The 15,591-nt window shown below is 48.5% G+C and overlaps 1 pseudogene; it reads right to left on the bottom strand.

The window, feature by feature from the left end:
* Positions 1–7,089: 7,089 nt before the first annotated feature.
* Positions 7,090–8,246, bottom strand: LOC610049 (annotated as a pseudogene).
* Positions 8,247–15,591: the final 7,345 nt, after the last annotated feature.

The raw sequence follows: 15,591 nt of genomic DNA, 5'->3' as shown, positions 1-15,591 counted from the left end.
TTCTTTAACCAACATACGCATGCAAACACACGGAGGCAAGCATTCATACAACTGAATAGGAAATGGGTGTTTTACTTTCATTTGCAAATTAAAAAATCATTCCTGACAAGGCATCATTAACAGCAAGAGTGTGTTTTCTAAACGGAAGAGTCATTACAATCTTAATTCGAGTCCATCCTGCCTGGATCCATTCCACAGCCCTAAGAAGAGCCCCTGGAACACAGCTGTATAATATCCCTCCATCCTCCACTGCCTTCGTCCTACCTGGAAAAGAGAATAATAAAAGGAAATTACATTTTATTTCCATGAGCTAAAATCAAGTTTTAATATTGTCCAAAAATGACTCGTACCATTCCTTTATCTTATTAGCTTTTTGGCATATTAAGTAATAAGGTAATTTCTCATGGTACAGTATTTATGTAAGAATCATATTTCTCGCCATGCAGATCACTTACAGAAGTGTCTGTTAACAGGAGAGAATGATGCATAATCGGCACTTAAGATTAAAATAGACTTGAGAACATAAAAGTGTTCCTTCAATTAAAGGAGTAGCATTTCTTCAGTCTCCTCTTTTTTGTTTCTGCGGCAGGATGAAAACTGGCTTAAAATCACCCAACCCCAGGTTAATTACAGGAAGGTTTCCCTGTGCAAGTCCGGCTTAATCTGCTAGTGGTTCAAATGCAAAGTAGACTCACATGCCACTCCAGGATACCATGTAATTATCTTAAACAGTTTCCACCAAAGTCCTTGAGGTTTAAAAGATTATTTCTAGAAAGAGCACTAGCATTTATTACCGTTCTGCTATGCCAGGCACTATACGTTTAGCGTTTGGTCCTTCGGCAAAATCAGTTAAGAGTATCCTCCTTTTACATAGAGCAAAAAGAGACTCAGAGAGATTTGTTATCTTGTGCAAGCAGGTAGGTGGTAAAAATGGAATTCAAACCCAGATCCGCCTGACCCCAAAGCCCCTAGTTATACCACCCTGGCTATGAGCCAATTCTATCATAATTAGAACCAAAACCGTTACCAAATGGTCCTTACTTCAATTAAAGGTAGAGATGAGTCCTGTTATGTAAGGGACAAGGGAAATAACATTAATGCTTTGTGCCTGGGGCTAATCCCCAAATCTTTAATGGAAAAACAGATCCAGTAACAGTGGTTTATACGCAAATTGGCAAGGAAAAACTAAAAATGAGAGTTTTTAAATACTGATGAGCAACAGCTTTTAAAAATGAAAATTTCGTTGACAAGTCTATTCAAACCACCAAAAGTCAATAAGGTAGAAAGGAACTGATGATAGAACCGTAAGGTAAGAAATGCTTACAAGCCAACTCAGCCACCCTCAGAGCTGGCCCTCCAAGTCTCCCTAAGAGATGAAGGTGTCCTGTGAACACTAGCACCACGATGAGAGCTCCTTTTCCTACCCGTATTGCCTCTGAATCCTTAGAACATTCCTAGGAGGCACATAGTATAATCCCTATTTTACATCTGAAAAAATAGGCTCAGAGATATTAAGTACCTTGCCCAAGATTTTACAGCATGTTGCAGACCTGGAATTTATACCCAGGTTGTCACTGCAATGTCTTTCCACTAAACCACACTGATGGCCTTTCAGTGTGATACCACCACTTGTCGCACAGCCACCTACCTGTGAGGTATGGCAGGCTGAGGGTGGAGACCCAGCCTAAGCCTTGTCTACACCTGAATCCCTACCCTGGACATCTGCCACATGCCAGGCGCTGAGTTAGGGGGCACAGCGATAAGCAAACATATTCAACACTTTTTTCTGCCACCTATTTTGTGCAGTGGATTGTGACAGGAAACAAACAGGCAAAGGGAAGGACATTTAGACTTTTGTTATAAAGACAAGATATATGAAACAATTAGGTAGCCATGCCAGGTAGTTTCTGTGCTGTAAAGAGAATTACAGGAAATTTTGAAAATTTGTGTGGAGTGAAACAGTATTTTGGTAGCCAGGAAGGAAAGAGAGTGTAGCCTGGTGGAAGGAGAATATGCTTGAGGGAAAGAAAGTTCTAGGTCTGGATCCCTGGGTTACTCATTTAGTGTCTCTGAGATTTGTGATCAGATAAAGAAGGATTAGAGGTAAAATATGTCAAGTTCCTGGCACTTGATGAGGAATACATTTGACCCTTGAACAACACGAGGCCTGTGGCACTGACCACCACATAGTCAACAATCCACATATAATTCTTGACTCCCCCAAAACTTGAGTACTAACAGCCTGCTGTTGACCAGAAGCCTTACCAATAACACACAGTTAACACGTATTTTGTATGTTGTACGTGTTATATACTCTATCCTTATAGTAAAATAAGCTGGAGAAAAGACGATGTTATTAAGAAAATCATAAGGAAAAGAAAACATATTCACAGTGCTATAAAAAAATCCGTGTATAGATGGACGCTCACAGTTCAAACTTCTGCTGTCTATGGGTCAACGGGGGTAGGAATTCAACTGTAGCCAGAAAGATTCCCAGAGGAAAGGCGCTTGGGCCAGACCCTCTGGCAGGGGAAGTGGGTTTGGCGGGTGCCGATGGATGGATGGATGGATGGATGGATGGATGGATGGATGGAAAGAGCACAGAAAGCCTCAGGAGGGGGGAAATAGTAGGATGAAGGGAGAGCGAGCACTGGGAAATCTCACTCGGCCTCATGGAATTAGAGCAATTCTCTTGAAATACGACAGCAACTCCAGCCACATGCCATCGGGGCTCTGACTGCCCCTCGGCAACACAGGCCCTGTGCACACCCCTCCCCCACCCCGGGTGCCCGGCCACCGCAGTGACCTTCTCACCTCACCTTCAAGGATGTCCCTTTCCCAGCGGCCGGCGAGGGTCCTTGAGAGAGAGGGACCGTGCGGGCCCTGGGTGGTTGGCGTTTAGAGGCTACTGTCTCCGTGAATTCTCCTTTTCACAGACCACCCAGTGCAGGTGGCTGAGGCCGGGCTGCAGTCCTGTGCGGAGAGCTGCAAAGGAGGGCCTGGGGGAGCTGCCCCCAGCAGGGGCTCAGCGGGCCAGGTGGCCGGCGGAGACACCAGGGCAGAGGAAGAGGGCACCCCCAAGCCCTCCCCATCTTAGCTGTGGGCACAAGAAAGACTCATAAGTTCTGACTCAAGACAAGAAAGGGATCCAATTGGACCATTTGTAAAGGGCAGCCCTCCCCCGTTTGTCACCCAGTTGGCCTGTCTTGCCTGCTCAGCTAGCTGGGGAACACCCTTGGGAGCTCCTTCCATCCCCGCATTTGAATCTTTGGGAGAAAAAGGACTTTGGGTTCCCCGACCCCATCCCTGGTGACTAGCTCCTTATTCTATCCTACAAACATTAGGATTCCTCTCCTTAAAAAGCCCTTCCCCTCCTCCCCCCCCAACCCCAGGCCCTTTGTCACTCAAAACACACATGAACACTTGCACAGTCCACATGGCCAATCCTGCTTGTTCAGCTCATGGTTCACAGCCTCCTGAGAACTTTCCCTGACCTCAGGCTGGGTTAGGGATTCCTGGACAATCCCATATCCCTCTCCTTTCCTGTCTCACAGCACACTTCACACACCACATTTGTACTGCTGCGTGCATGCCTCCCTGGGGACGGAGGAATCAGATGCAGTGCCTGCCTTGGAAGAGCTCAAACACAAGCAGAGCATTGAAGAACAAGAACAAAGCTAGAGGGTGTTTGGGGAGCACAGGGAAAAAAGACAGTCAAGTGTAACTTTGGCAGGGGAGGGTGAGATTGAGGTGTAATAAGAAAGGCATCCTAGAGATGTTTAGGAATCGGCTTTGCCTTGAAGGATCAATCAGACTTGGACAGCCGGCCACCGGGGCAAGGTCAGGAGCATCACAACGGGAGCCAAGAACGTGACCCAGGACCAGGATTCAGAATCCTCAGCCTTCCCCATGACTTACTGTGTGACACTGGACAAGTCAATACACCTCACTGGGCCTCAGTTTCCCAGAAGTTAAGGGAAGGTGTTGGACTAGATGGTTCCTGATGGTCTTGCTCCTGCTTTCTGCTAGACTTTCATTTTCCTTATGTTTTTCTTTGATTCAGCAAATATTTATTGACCACCTCCTCTATGGCATTAAGGATACAATGAGGGGACAAAAGAGATGTTTGTATACAGCGGGGGATGAATGCTGTTAAAGTCAAGTACAGGCTGCTCTGACAGTAACAGGGACACCTGCCTGTCTGAGGACAAGGAATGCCCTGCTTCTGTGGCATTTGAGTTGAGGTCCGAAGGATGAGGGGGCATGTTGCCTCCTAGGCAGAGGGGAAGAGCACGGAGGGCCAGAGGTGGAGAGGAGGCTCAGCAGCAAGGAGCCAGTGAAGGCGCTAGGGCCGGGCTGGGAGTGGTAGCAGGAACCCGATACCCCAGGGCCTCACTGCAGAAAGGACTTTGATCTGTACCTTAAGAGTAATGGGAAGGACCTGCATTCCAGCCAATGGATCAGCTTTTCTCAGCCTCAGTTTACTCATCTATAGACTAGCAATGATAAAGTTCCCAATTCATATGGTATTGAAAGAATCAAATGCATTAATGTGTTAAGTGATTAAAGCCCAACCTGGCAAATAGCAATACAAATGTTTGCTATCATCATCATCATCATCATCATCATCCCGTCATTATTCATCTGGCTAATTCTCACACATTCCTCAAAGTTCAGCATGGAAGCCACCTCCTCTGAAGCTCCTTCCCTAACTTCCTTTTTTTTTTTTTAAGATTTTATTTATTTATTCATGAGACACACAGAGAGAGAGAGAGAGAGAGAAAGAGAGAGAGAGATGCAGAGACACAGGCAGAGGGAGAAGCAGGCTCCATGCGGGGAGCCCGATGTGGGACTCGATCCCAGATCCCCAGGACCACGCCCTGGGCCTAAGGGAGGCACTAAACCGCTGAGCCACACACACCGCCCCCCCCCGCCCCCCCCCCCCCCCCCCCCCCCCCCCCCCCCCCCCGGCTCCCTCCTTCCCTAACTTCCTAGATCGGATAATGGACCACTCCCCTGGGTGCCCAAAGTTTCTGTGCTCCCCTGCCTCAGCCTGCAGAGTCGTTTGCTGCTTACATCTCTGCCTTCACCCCTAAACTGTAAGCTCCTTGGGCAAGGGCTGTGACCTATTTGTCAGCACAAGATTGGGCACAAAAAGAACGTCAGTGAAGGTGCTCAACTGCGGTGGGCGGAATGAATAATGCCCCCCAAGATGTCCACGTACTGATCTTGGACCTTGGGGTATGTTACCTTATTACATGATAAACATGACTTTGCAAATATGCGCGGAAGTTAAGGATCCTAAAATGGAGAGATTATCCTGAATTACCTACGTGAGCCCAATACGATCACAAGGGCAGCCAGAGGATCAGTCAGTAGTAGGAGATGCAAAAGGTTGGGCCCAGGAGCCCAGGAAGGTGGTTGCAGGGGGTTTCTGCAAGCTGAAAGGGGTAAGGACCTCCAGAATCCTAAGAGAATAAATTGGTGTTGTTTTAAGCCACTCAGTTTGTAGTAATTTGCTACAGCAGCAGTAGGAAATTAATGTCCCAGCCAAGCGCAAAGCAGGGATTAGAGAAGGAATACTTGTGGGAGAGCCGATGCCCAACCCAGGCACTCCCCGCACCCCTTGCCCCAGTCAGAGCCAGGGTGCTGTCTGGGTGGCCCCTGGGCCCGCCCGCTTTAGCCTTGTCAACGTGGCTTCCAGAAGCACGATGCCACCGCCATGGGAATCCCACCCCTAGGATCTCATGACCTGGCGGGTGGACAAAGGGGGATCAGGGGACTGTTTTCCAGGTTCCAGAGGATCGAGGCTGGAGTATGAAGTATAGTAATGGAAGGAACACTGGCCAGGAGACCTGGCCTCAATTCCCAGCTCTGCCACCAATTTCTTGTGTGATTTTGAACGAATTACATATTCCAGACCTGCTCTTTCTCTGCTGTTCCACATCCCAATCCGTGCAGGGAAACCCAGCGGGCTTCTTAAAAACCCCACCCCTTTCCCCCAACCACCCAGTCACCAAACTGATTCTTACCTCTTGAATATTTCTCAAATCCATCCCCTTCCCCCCCTCCCCGAAGCCGCTCTCCTAGTGTGAGCTCCATCAGGGCTCAGAGACCGAGCTGGGCCCCTCCTGCGCCTGTGGGTTCTGGCACTAACCCCACAGGAGACCCCCTCCTCAGCCCCTGCACCCCTCCCGTCCCCTCAGTCAGAATGAGCTAAAATATCCATCTGACCAATCCCTTCGCAGCCTAAATCCCCAGAGGGGAGCCCCGTCACCCAGGGGACTCAGTCCGGATGCCCCAGCACAACTTCAAGGCCCTGTACCACAGAGGCTCTGCCTGCTAATGAGCCTCATCCCCTCCCCTTCCTGCCCGCAGGTCCGGGTCTACCTGCGCAAAACTGTCCTTATGAACTCTCTCCTTCCTTCCTAACAGAACCCTAATTTTATTAGGCAACAAAACGCCTAGCTTCGACACGTCCTCCAGCCTTCCTGGCAGTTGGAGGTGGTCACGTCTCACAGCTCCAGCCAAGGAGATGTAGCAAGTCCCTGGTGAGGCTCCCAGGGAAGCGCTTTAAAGGAGAGCAAGCTCAGCGGACATTGTTTTCCCCTTGCCATCATCCCCCTACACCTCTTCTTTCTTCCCCCTCGGAATGCTGATGTGATGTCTGGAGCTGCAGGGGCCATGTGGCAATTATGAAGGCAACAGCCAATAACCATAGATGGCAGATTAGAAACATATGGGGCACCTAGGTCCTTAGTGGCATCTCTAAACTGCTGCAGCAGCCCTGGATTATCTGCCCTGCACTTCTTATTACACAAGAAAAAATACTTTCCTTACTGCAGAGTTTCCCAACCAGTGAGCAAATTTGTTTTTTTTTTTTTTTGGCTGGGTACAGTATACTTTATTGATGGTACATGACAAGGCAGGGCTCCCCAAGCCCCTCCCCTTCCTCTGGGTCTAGGATGTAAGGTGGAGGTCAGGAGATTCTCAGTGTGTTGGGGGATTAAGTTGGGGCAGGGACTCCCCAGCAGCTGAGGGCCTCTCTCTTCCTCTTGTTCTTGCTGGGGCTGGTGGTCCAGGAGGCTCTTACTCCTTGGAGGCCATGTGGACCATGAGGTCCACCACCCGGTTGCTGTAGCCGAATTCATTGTCATACCAGGAAATGAGCTTGACGAAGTGGTCATTGAGGGCAATGCCAGCTCCAGCGTCGAAGGTGGAAGAGTGGGTGTCACTGTTGAAGTCACAGGAGACAACCTGGTCCTCAGTGTAGCCCAGGATGCCCTTGAGGGGGCCTTCCAATGCCTGCTTCACTACCTTCTTGATGTCATCATATTTGGCAGCTTTCTCCAGGTGGCATGTCAGATCCACAACTGACACATTGGGAGTGGGGACACGGAAGGCCATGCCAGTGAGCTTCCCGTTCAGCTCAGGGATGACCTTGCCCACAGCCTTGGCGGTGCCAGTGGAAGCAAGGATGTTGTTCTGGGCAGCCCCTTGGCCATCGCCACAGCTTCCCAGAGGGGCCGTCCACGGTCTTCTGGGTGGCAGTGATGGCGTGGACAGTGGTCATGAGGCCCTCCACAATGCCAAAGTTGTCATGGATGACTTTGGCCAGAGGAGCCAAGCAGTTGGTGGTGCAGGAGGCATTGCTGACAATCTTGAGGGAGTTGTCATACTTCTCGTGGTTCATGCCCATCACAAACATGGGGGCATCAGCAGAAGGAGCAGAGATGATGACCCTCTTGGCCCCCCCCTTCAAGTGAGCCCCCAGCCTTCTCCATGGTAGTGAAGACCCCAGTGGACTCCACAACATACTCAGCACCAGCATCACCCCATTTGATGTTGGCAGGATCTCGCTCCTGGAAGATGGAGATGGACTTCCCGTTGATGACAAGTTTCCCGTTCTCAGCCTTGACTGTGCCGTGAATTTGCCGTGGGCCGAATCCTACTGGAACATGTACACCATGTAGTTGAGATCAATGAAGAGGTCATTGATGGCAACAAGATCCACTTTGCCAGAGTTAAAAGCAGCCCTGGTGACCAGGCGCCCAATACGGCCAAATCCGTTCACTCCGACCTGCACCATTGTGTCTCGGGGACAGAGCTGGCCCTGCACCAGAGGGGGCGGCTGTCTGCGAACGGGGAGGAGCAAAGAGCCAGCGCGAACTTTTATTGATGTACTCATTCTAGTTCCTCAACACTCTGGGCAGCCGAGTGAGGCCCTGGGCTGTTAGAGCGCCCAAGCTGTTTGCTCTGGCCCTAGACAGTCTGTCCCTCTACCCTATTGTGACATATATTTTTGTATGTTTGTCACTATGTGGGAAAGGATAGACGACTTTGTCTCACTGATTTAAGTTTGATTATGACCCTGTCTGACTGGTCATTGCCTGCGCCTCTCAACCTGACAACACTGATGAGACCATGTTGGTCTTCAGACCCACCCCAGATGTCTGATGCCTCTACAAATGCCTGCTGTTGGGGCAGCCTGGGTGGCTCAGCAGTTGAGCACCTGCCTTTGGCCCAGGGTGTGATCCTGGAGACCCGGGATTGAGTCCCACATCGGGTTCCCTGCAGGGAGCCTGCTGCTCCCTCTGCCTGTGTCTCTGCCTCTCTGTGTGTGTCTCTCATGAATAAGTAGATAAAATCTTTTTTAAAAATGCCTGCTGTCCCCACTTCTAGGAGTTCCATCCCCACCTGTCTCCGTAGTGTCATTGCCATGCATCTCAGGGCTCCCCATCAGGGGCACTGGCCTATTTTTAGCCCCTGATGCTCCTTGTGGCCCCAATTCCCACCACATCGCTGACTGGAATATCTCAGCGTCTTTGCTCACCTCCAGATCTGTAGGGCTCATTTCTCTCTCACTTGCTCACTCTCACTCTCACTCATCACTAGGATGCACCCTCCCTTTCTCTTATCCCCCTTGGCTAGGAAAGAGTCAGGCCTGCCACAGAGTTGCTTAGACCCCTAGTGACTCTTTGGATTTGCCAGGGTGGGGGTAGGTCACAGTGGGCTAAGAAGGGCCCACCCGGCGCCTTTTGTCTCCAAGCCTGTTTGCTAGCCTGGTCCCCTGTGCCACCCCCCTCCTCACTTACAGTGATGTCTTCTCTTGCCACCCTGTGGTCCTTAGTGTAACCTGGCTGCCAGTGGCCCATCCCCATGATCTCGATGCCCATCAGATATGCTTACATATGTCTGAAGCTCAAATAGGAACCGTCCAAGTTCTCACCCATGGAGTCCACGTGGACCAGGGATGTAGCTAGGCCCTGGAAAGGCATGGGATGTATGTGGAATCCTGAGCCTCCTGCCACAGAATGAATGATTACAGTATCTAGGCCTCAGTTTCCCCTTTTGTGATCTCAGCTCCACCATGCTGACTCCAGAAGGAACCCCAGGGGAAGGCTGGAGGCCCCAGAATATACAGAACCAGTCTAGGAGCGAGAGGAGGGGGAGCAGTGTGGGGGAGAGGAAGTTTTCATCAGGTGCTGAGCTTTCACTGCCAAAAAATTTCCCACAAACAAACCCACCCCAGCAAAGGAAGCTACTGTCGGCTGGCACACTGCAGAAAAGAAGGCGGGCACGAGGCCTCATTAATCCAGCAACTGTGGGATCAGTTGCAGATACCCCCAGCCCACCCACTTCTCACCATCTGCTGCTGCTGCCGCCGAGCCGAAGGCGGGCGGCTCTGGTGGGAGTCCAGCCTGCAACCAGCAGAGGGCCTGGGCCTAGCCCCAGGCACATGTTCCCTCAGGGCCAGCTCGGAACCCACCCACCCCCCATGCACGAAGGTATGTCCTGACCCCCCAGAGACTTCTGTTTTGGAAGCAACTGAGGGAGAGGCCCCAGCGCCCTGACCGAGCACTATGCAAACACACGACTAAAGGACATTGACAGAGAACCCACCGTGTGCCAGGCGCATTCCTCACTCCCAGCGTCCCCCAAACCACGCTGAGACTCGCTCCAAAACCAGTCCGACGGAGCCTGGATGATGTCAGTATGCACAGAGGCGAGCCCTCCAGTATCCCGCTTCTCCATTCCTCAGCCTTGGCTTCTCCTTCCACCTCGTTACTCCCTTCTGGCTGCACCTCGGGCCTTACCACCTTCTGTTTCAAGCTCCTCTCCAGCTCCCTCTGTCAACCCCCTGGGACCCTCAGCTCCCCTTTCCCTGTCTCCCCTCTCACTCCCCCATCCCACTGTCCTCACTTCCTTTCGACCCAGGGTCAACTCAACGGTCAAACATCTAGGTCCTTTGGTGCATTCTCGCTGTCCTCGCCAGCCCTCACCCACCGCACCGTCGAGCTCTCCGGCTACTCTCACCTGCTCCTTCACACCTGAACAGACCAGAGGAAGGCACCTGCTAACGCTGATCACGCTTCCTCTAAATTAGGGACCACCAGCCTCAGGGCCTGAAATTGCCTCAAGGAGCACTGTTTCCCTAGTTCGTTTTCTCTCCCTCTCTCCTAGATGGCACTTTCCTGCTCTCTCCTCCTTCTTCAAACTTCCAATAGCCCCACCTTCATCTTCATTCTCAAGCAAAGACTTTGCTTCCTATCCTACCTTTCTGCCACTCCTCAGTGTCTTCCTCATCTCTTTGACCTCTAAATGTTGAAGGCTGAGTTCTTAGGCCTTTTCTCTAACTACATTCACTCCCCAAGATCATTCATCCAGAGTTTTGGCTTTTAGTATATTAATATTCGGATGACTCCCAAATGTATTTCCAGCCGATCTCTGCCCAGAACTTGGGAGCCATATACACTATTGCCAAGTTGACATCTCCACCTAATTGTATAAAGGGCATCTCATACTTAACATAATTTAAAAAATAGCTTTTTACTCTCCCATCCACCCAACCTGCTCCCTTCCCCATTTTAGCAAATGGCAACCTGTCCTGCCAGTCATTCAAGCCCAAAGCCCTGCAGTGACACTAACTCCATTTGCTTTTCTTCCGTCCTTTAGAAAGTCTCCCCATCATGCAGAGATTGGTATCTGTTTTGGTCACTATCACAACCTTAGCTCCTGAAAGAATGGCCTTTAGTAGGTGTTCAAAAAATTTTTGCTAAATAGATGAATAACTAAATTACTTTAATTGAGTGTCTTGGATACCAAAGTATTCATCCATATGTTCATTTAATAAAATAATTAGATTAGGTAAAGGCTGGGAAGAAAGATGTTGTGGGAGAAAATAACAGAGGGGTTCTATTTCCCGTAGAGGTCTTTTCCCTCAGAAAATGATTTTGAAATGGGACTTGAAGGATGAGAAGGAGTCATTATGGAAGAGCCAAGCAAAGGACATCAATGCAAAGGCCTGATGAGTTTAAGGGGATCTAGGAAATAACAGATGGCCAGAGGGGTGAGAGAAAGAACAGGGAAGAGACAGAGGTACCAGCAGACACTGGATTACTGAGCAGGGCTGGATCAGTAGGCTTTTGCAGACCCTAGTAAGGAATGTGGATTTTAATTCCAAGGTCACTGAGTTCACTTGTCAACTTCCTAAATAAAAAATGTAGAGTAATGTAGAGACCTGAGGATTTGGCTCCCTGTTCTATCAGGCTTACAGTATGTGACCCCTAGCAAGTATCTCTCCCTTTCTGAACTCCACATCTATAATCTAGGGATAACTATTTCTGACCTGCTTACCTTGTACCATTGTCTTCAGATTCAAGTGAGATTAGCCAGGGACCTTCAGAGGTGTCATTACCAGAGCTTAGGGGACATTTAAACCAGATTGTTAAAGACGTGGACTAAGCAAAATGGAAAGCTGGGAATGGTTTGCATTTAAAGACGTTAAGTATGGTTAAAGTCAGCAAGGGTTATTTAGCTATGGTATAAGTTAAAAGGTATTTCCTAGCAATGCCTGAGGCATTCCAGCCAAGTTCCTGGCATTTGAGAGACAAGTTGAGAAGTGACCTGCTGACAGAAAAGATCCTGGAGTCCCCGATTGAGTCTCACATCGGGCTCCCTGCATGGAGCCTGCTTCTCCCTCTGCCTGTGTCTCTGCCTCTCTCTGGGTCTCTCATGAATAAGTAAATAAAATCTTTAAAAAAAATTTTTTTTAATTAAAAAAAAAAAGAAAAGTAAGTACCTGGAGGTGAGAACTCCATCCTCTTGAGGCCTCCTCATCAGGGCTCCCTTTGCCTACCCCCACTCTCACCCTCCTCCCTCTGCTAGGCTTGCACGCCTCATCTCTGCTCAGGGAGAGTTCATATAAGCCAAACGCCACTGTAGCCACTGCTATCTGGAGGTCAGGACATCCCCAGAGGAATTACAAAAGGAGTAAGACATCTGAGTCAGGCTGACCACGTGCCTTGGTGACCTAAGAGCCAGGCTAGGGTTCCAAGCCAGCACCGGCCGGGCAGAGCGGTAGCTACAGGCAGCACATCTCCTCCTGCATTTTCAGACAGTTGCCTACGGCTGCTCAAAGGGAGCTGAAGCAGGTCAGGGAAGAGGAGAGACTTCCACTGCTAACGTGGCCAGGCCAGGCCCTGGCATGGGGTCCTCAGAGCTCGGAGCAGAGGTAATAAAAACAACTGCTTTTTCACGAGTACCAACCAGGAGCCTAAGGCTTTAATACATTTTCTATGATCCTCCTAACACCTCTTTGAAGTACATATATTTTCCCATTTACAGGTAAGGAATCAGAGGTGCAGAGGAGCCCTGTAAGCTTTCCAGCATCTACGGCTTGGCCATGGGGAAGGGGGTCTGTCTGGCTCCAAAGCTCATGAACTCTTTCCACAAAGTCTCACTACCTTTTCCATGGGCATCTAACTTGTCCCTCCTTTCATAGAACCAGAGGGAAGGGACATCTAAGGCACCTTGGCCCCTTACAGGTGGAAATTTAAGAATAGTTATCTTGTCAGATTGTTGGAAGAATTTCAGGGACTTAGAACTCAGGCAAGCACATAGCAAGAGCCTAGTACAGGTTGGTCCTAGTCATCGTTGTGTAATTTGAGCCAGTTTCCATTTGCTCCTTCGTCATTCCTAATAATTCCTGATGTGCTGCATGGCTGTTCTCCTGGTCCTACTCCCCATACACGCAACAGCTCTCCCCTAAGGCAAGACACAGACACTTTGGAAAGAGCGGGGATTTGGGTCAGACCTAAGTTCATATCCCCACTGTATCACTTACTGATCTAACAATAGTTGGCTTCCTTTTCTAATAAAATGTAAACAAAAATATCAACCCCATTGGGTTGTCATGAGGGTTAAATGTGAAAATAAATGTAAACACACCTAATAAATAACAAATGTTGTTTTTGTTGTGATGATCTTAGGGCCTGTGTCAGATCATCCCTCCTAGATGAAAAGGTCCTCATGGCAATGACTTGGCTTCTTATGAATATAGACTCCCTCACCTCAGCATCTAGTAGATGCTTAAGAAATGTTTGTCGGGGGGCCTGGGTGACTCAGTCAGTTAAGCATCTGCCTTTAGCTCAGGTCCATCCCAGGGTCCTAGGATCAAGCCCCGCATCAGTCTCCCTGCTCTGCGGGATCCTGCTTCTCCCTCTCCCTCTGCAGCTCCCCCTACTTGTGCTCTCTCTCTCTCTTAAATAAATAAACAAAATTAAAAAAAAGAAAAAGAAAAATGTTTGTCAATGAATATAGAGTTTTGTTAATAATTTCTTGAAAGACCCTGATATACAAGGTGGGTAGCACAGACACACCAAACCAAACTTGACCCACCCTCCCTGAAACCAGCATCCAGTTATCATCATCCTTATACACATCAGTAATTAGGCACATTATAAAAATCCCTCAAAGTAACTTCCCTCCCAGCTGTCCCTCAGGCTGCAATGAGACAATAGAGATCTGACATCTTCATCACATAATTGTTAAAACAACCTTCTTGAGTTGCCATTTTTAAATATTTCCCTAACTTAGCTGGAGTTGGGTTGAATTACAGGAAGAATGTGGGCTTCAGTTAGGTTGAGTTGGATTTAGGGAAGGGGGAGCAGATAACTGGGTCTCTTTCACTTGCCAAAGGACTTTTGCTGGCCAGAAAACTCCCGAGTAAGACTGGGCCAGTCCAATAAGGCAAGTGACACAAAAGAAACTTGGAAAGAAAAAGAAGGTCATGGAGCAAGAGTTTGAGAAGTCCTCACTTCAACTAAAAAATCCTTCAATGTCTCTCCAGGGCCTCAGAACACAGGCCAAGATGCTTAGCCTGGCATTCAAGACTTCTAGGATCTGGCCACACCTCCAATCTCTGCCACCTTGTGCTCCACCCCCCAACTCCTGACCTCCATGTGCCCATTGACTTCAAGGACATCAGGGCTCTTCCAGACTTTTTCTCTTGACCAGGGTCCAATTTTATTTCTTTTTCCTATACAGTGGCCTAAAGTGGTCTAGTCTATCAGTGAATAAATATTTATTGGGGGCTTATTATGCACCCAACATGGTTCTAGACGCAGAGGAAAAAGCAGGTAACAGAACAGGTAAAATTTCCTGGCCTCCAGGAAGAAACAGACAATACAAATGACCACATAAATAAACAATACAGTCTTTTATTTTTTTTTAAGATTTTATTTATTTATTCATGATAGACATAGAGAGAGAGAGAGAGAGAGAGAGAGAGAGACAGGCAGAAAGAGAAGCAGGCTCCATGCCAGGAGCCTGACGCGGGACTTGATCCCGGGACTCCAGGATCGCGCCCTGGGCCAAAGGCAGGTGCTAAACCACTGAGCCATCAGGGATCCCCTAATATAGTCTTTTAAATGCTGTGATAATTGCTTATCATATTAGCTCCTCTTCCCTTTTTGCTAGAACTGGTAAGTGAAGGTGCCAAAACAAAATTTGTGCTTGATTCAATGTGTAGTTTTTGAAACATCTTTGATATTCTAAAGACTCACAGAAGCACCCTTTACCCTCTCTAACCATTGCACTGAGATCCATTAACCAATATTTACAGTACATTATATTGTCCTTTGGATTAGATAGGGAGTTGCTAGAAGGCAAGAACAGAGGTTGATTCACACAAAGGCATTGGAGACTATCTGCTGAATGAATGAGGGAAAGATTGTGCCAACCCTAAGCTGTCCATCCACTGACCCCCTAGTCATAAACCTTTGATTCTTTTCTATGAACGTTCTGCTACCCTTGCAGTGATCCTGTCCTGGTCTCTAAAGTGGTCTACTGGGGATAAAATCTCGTGATCCCTGATGACATGATAGCATCCCAGAAGCAAGCATGGCATTTTCCAGCCCAACTCCATAAAAATAATGCTTGCAAACATCATCATCTAGTGAGCACCTTGTATTGCCAGGTGCCATGCTAGGCCTTTGACATAGAACATCTTTTTAATAAGTAAAAAGTTCTCCTTGGTAATCCTCCCAGTGCCAATAACCGTGAGAAATACATGGAAATTACTAGCTGCTATCAATATTACTGTGTCTAAAACTACCGTTTTCCCCTGCATTAGAACAATCTGAACATTGTTAGGCAAAGACATCTAAGCAATTTTAAAATTATTTGAGTCATGACAAAGAGACTCACAACTGAAATATTTACCTTTCAATTTCAGGTGAGGATGTTCCCAGAGATGGAAGATGTGACAAGTTCCCACATCGTGTGAGCATCAGAGAAAAGTTCCCCTGA

This window comes from Canis lupus, chromosome 15, assembly GCF_011100685.1.
Source record: "Canis lupus familiaris isolate Mischka breed German Shepherd chromosome 15, alternate assembly UU_Cfam_GSD_1.0, whole genome shotgun sequence".
Classification (NCBI taxonomy): domain Eukaryota; kingdom Metazoa; phylum Chordata; class Mammalia; order Carnivora; family Canidae; genus Canis; species Canis lupus.
Note: the sequence above shows the minus strand (reverse complement) of the source record. Positions and strands in the feature narration are given on the sequence as shown.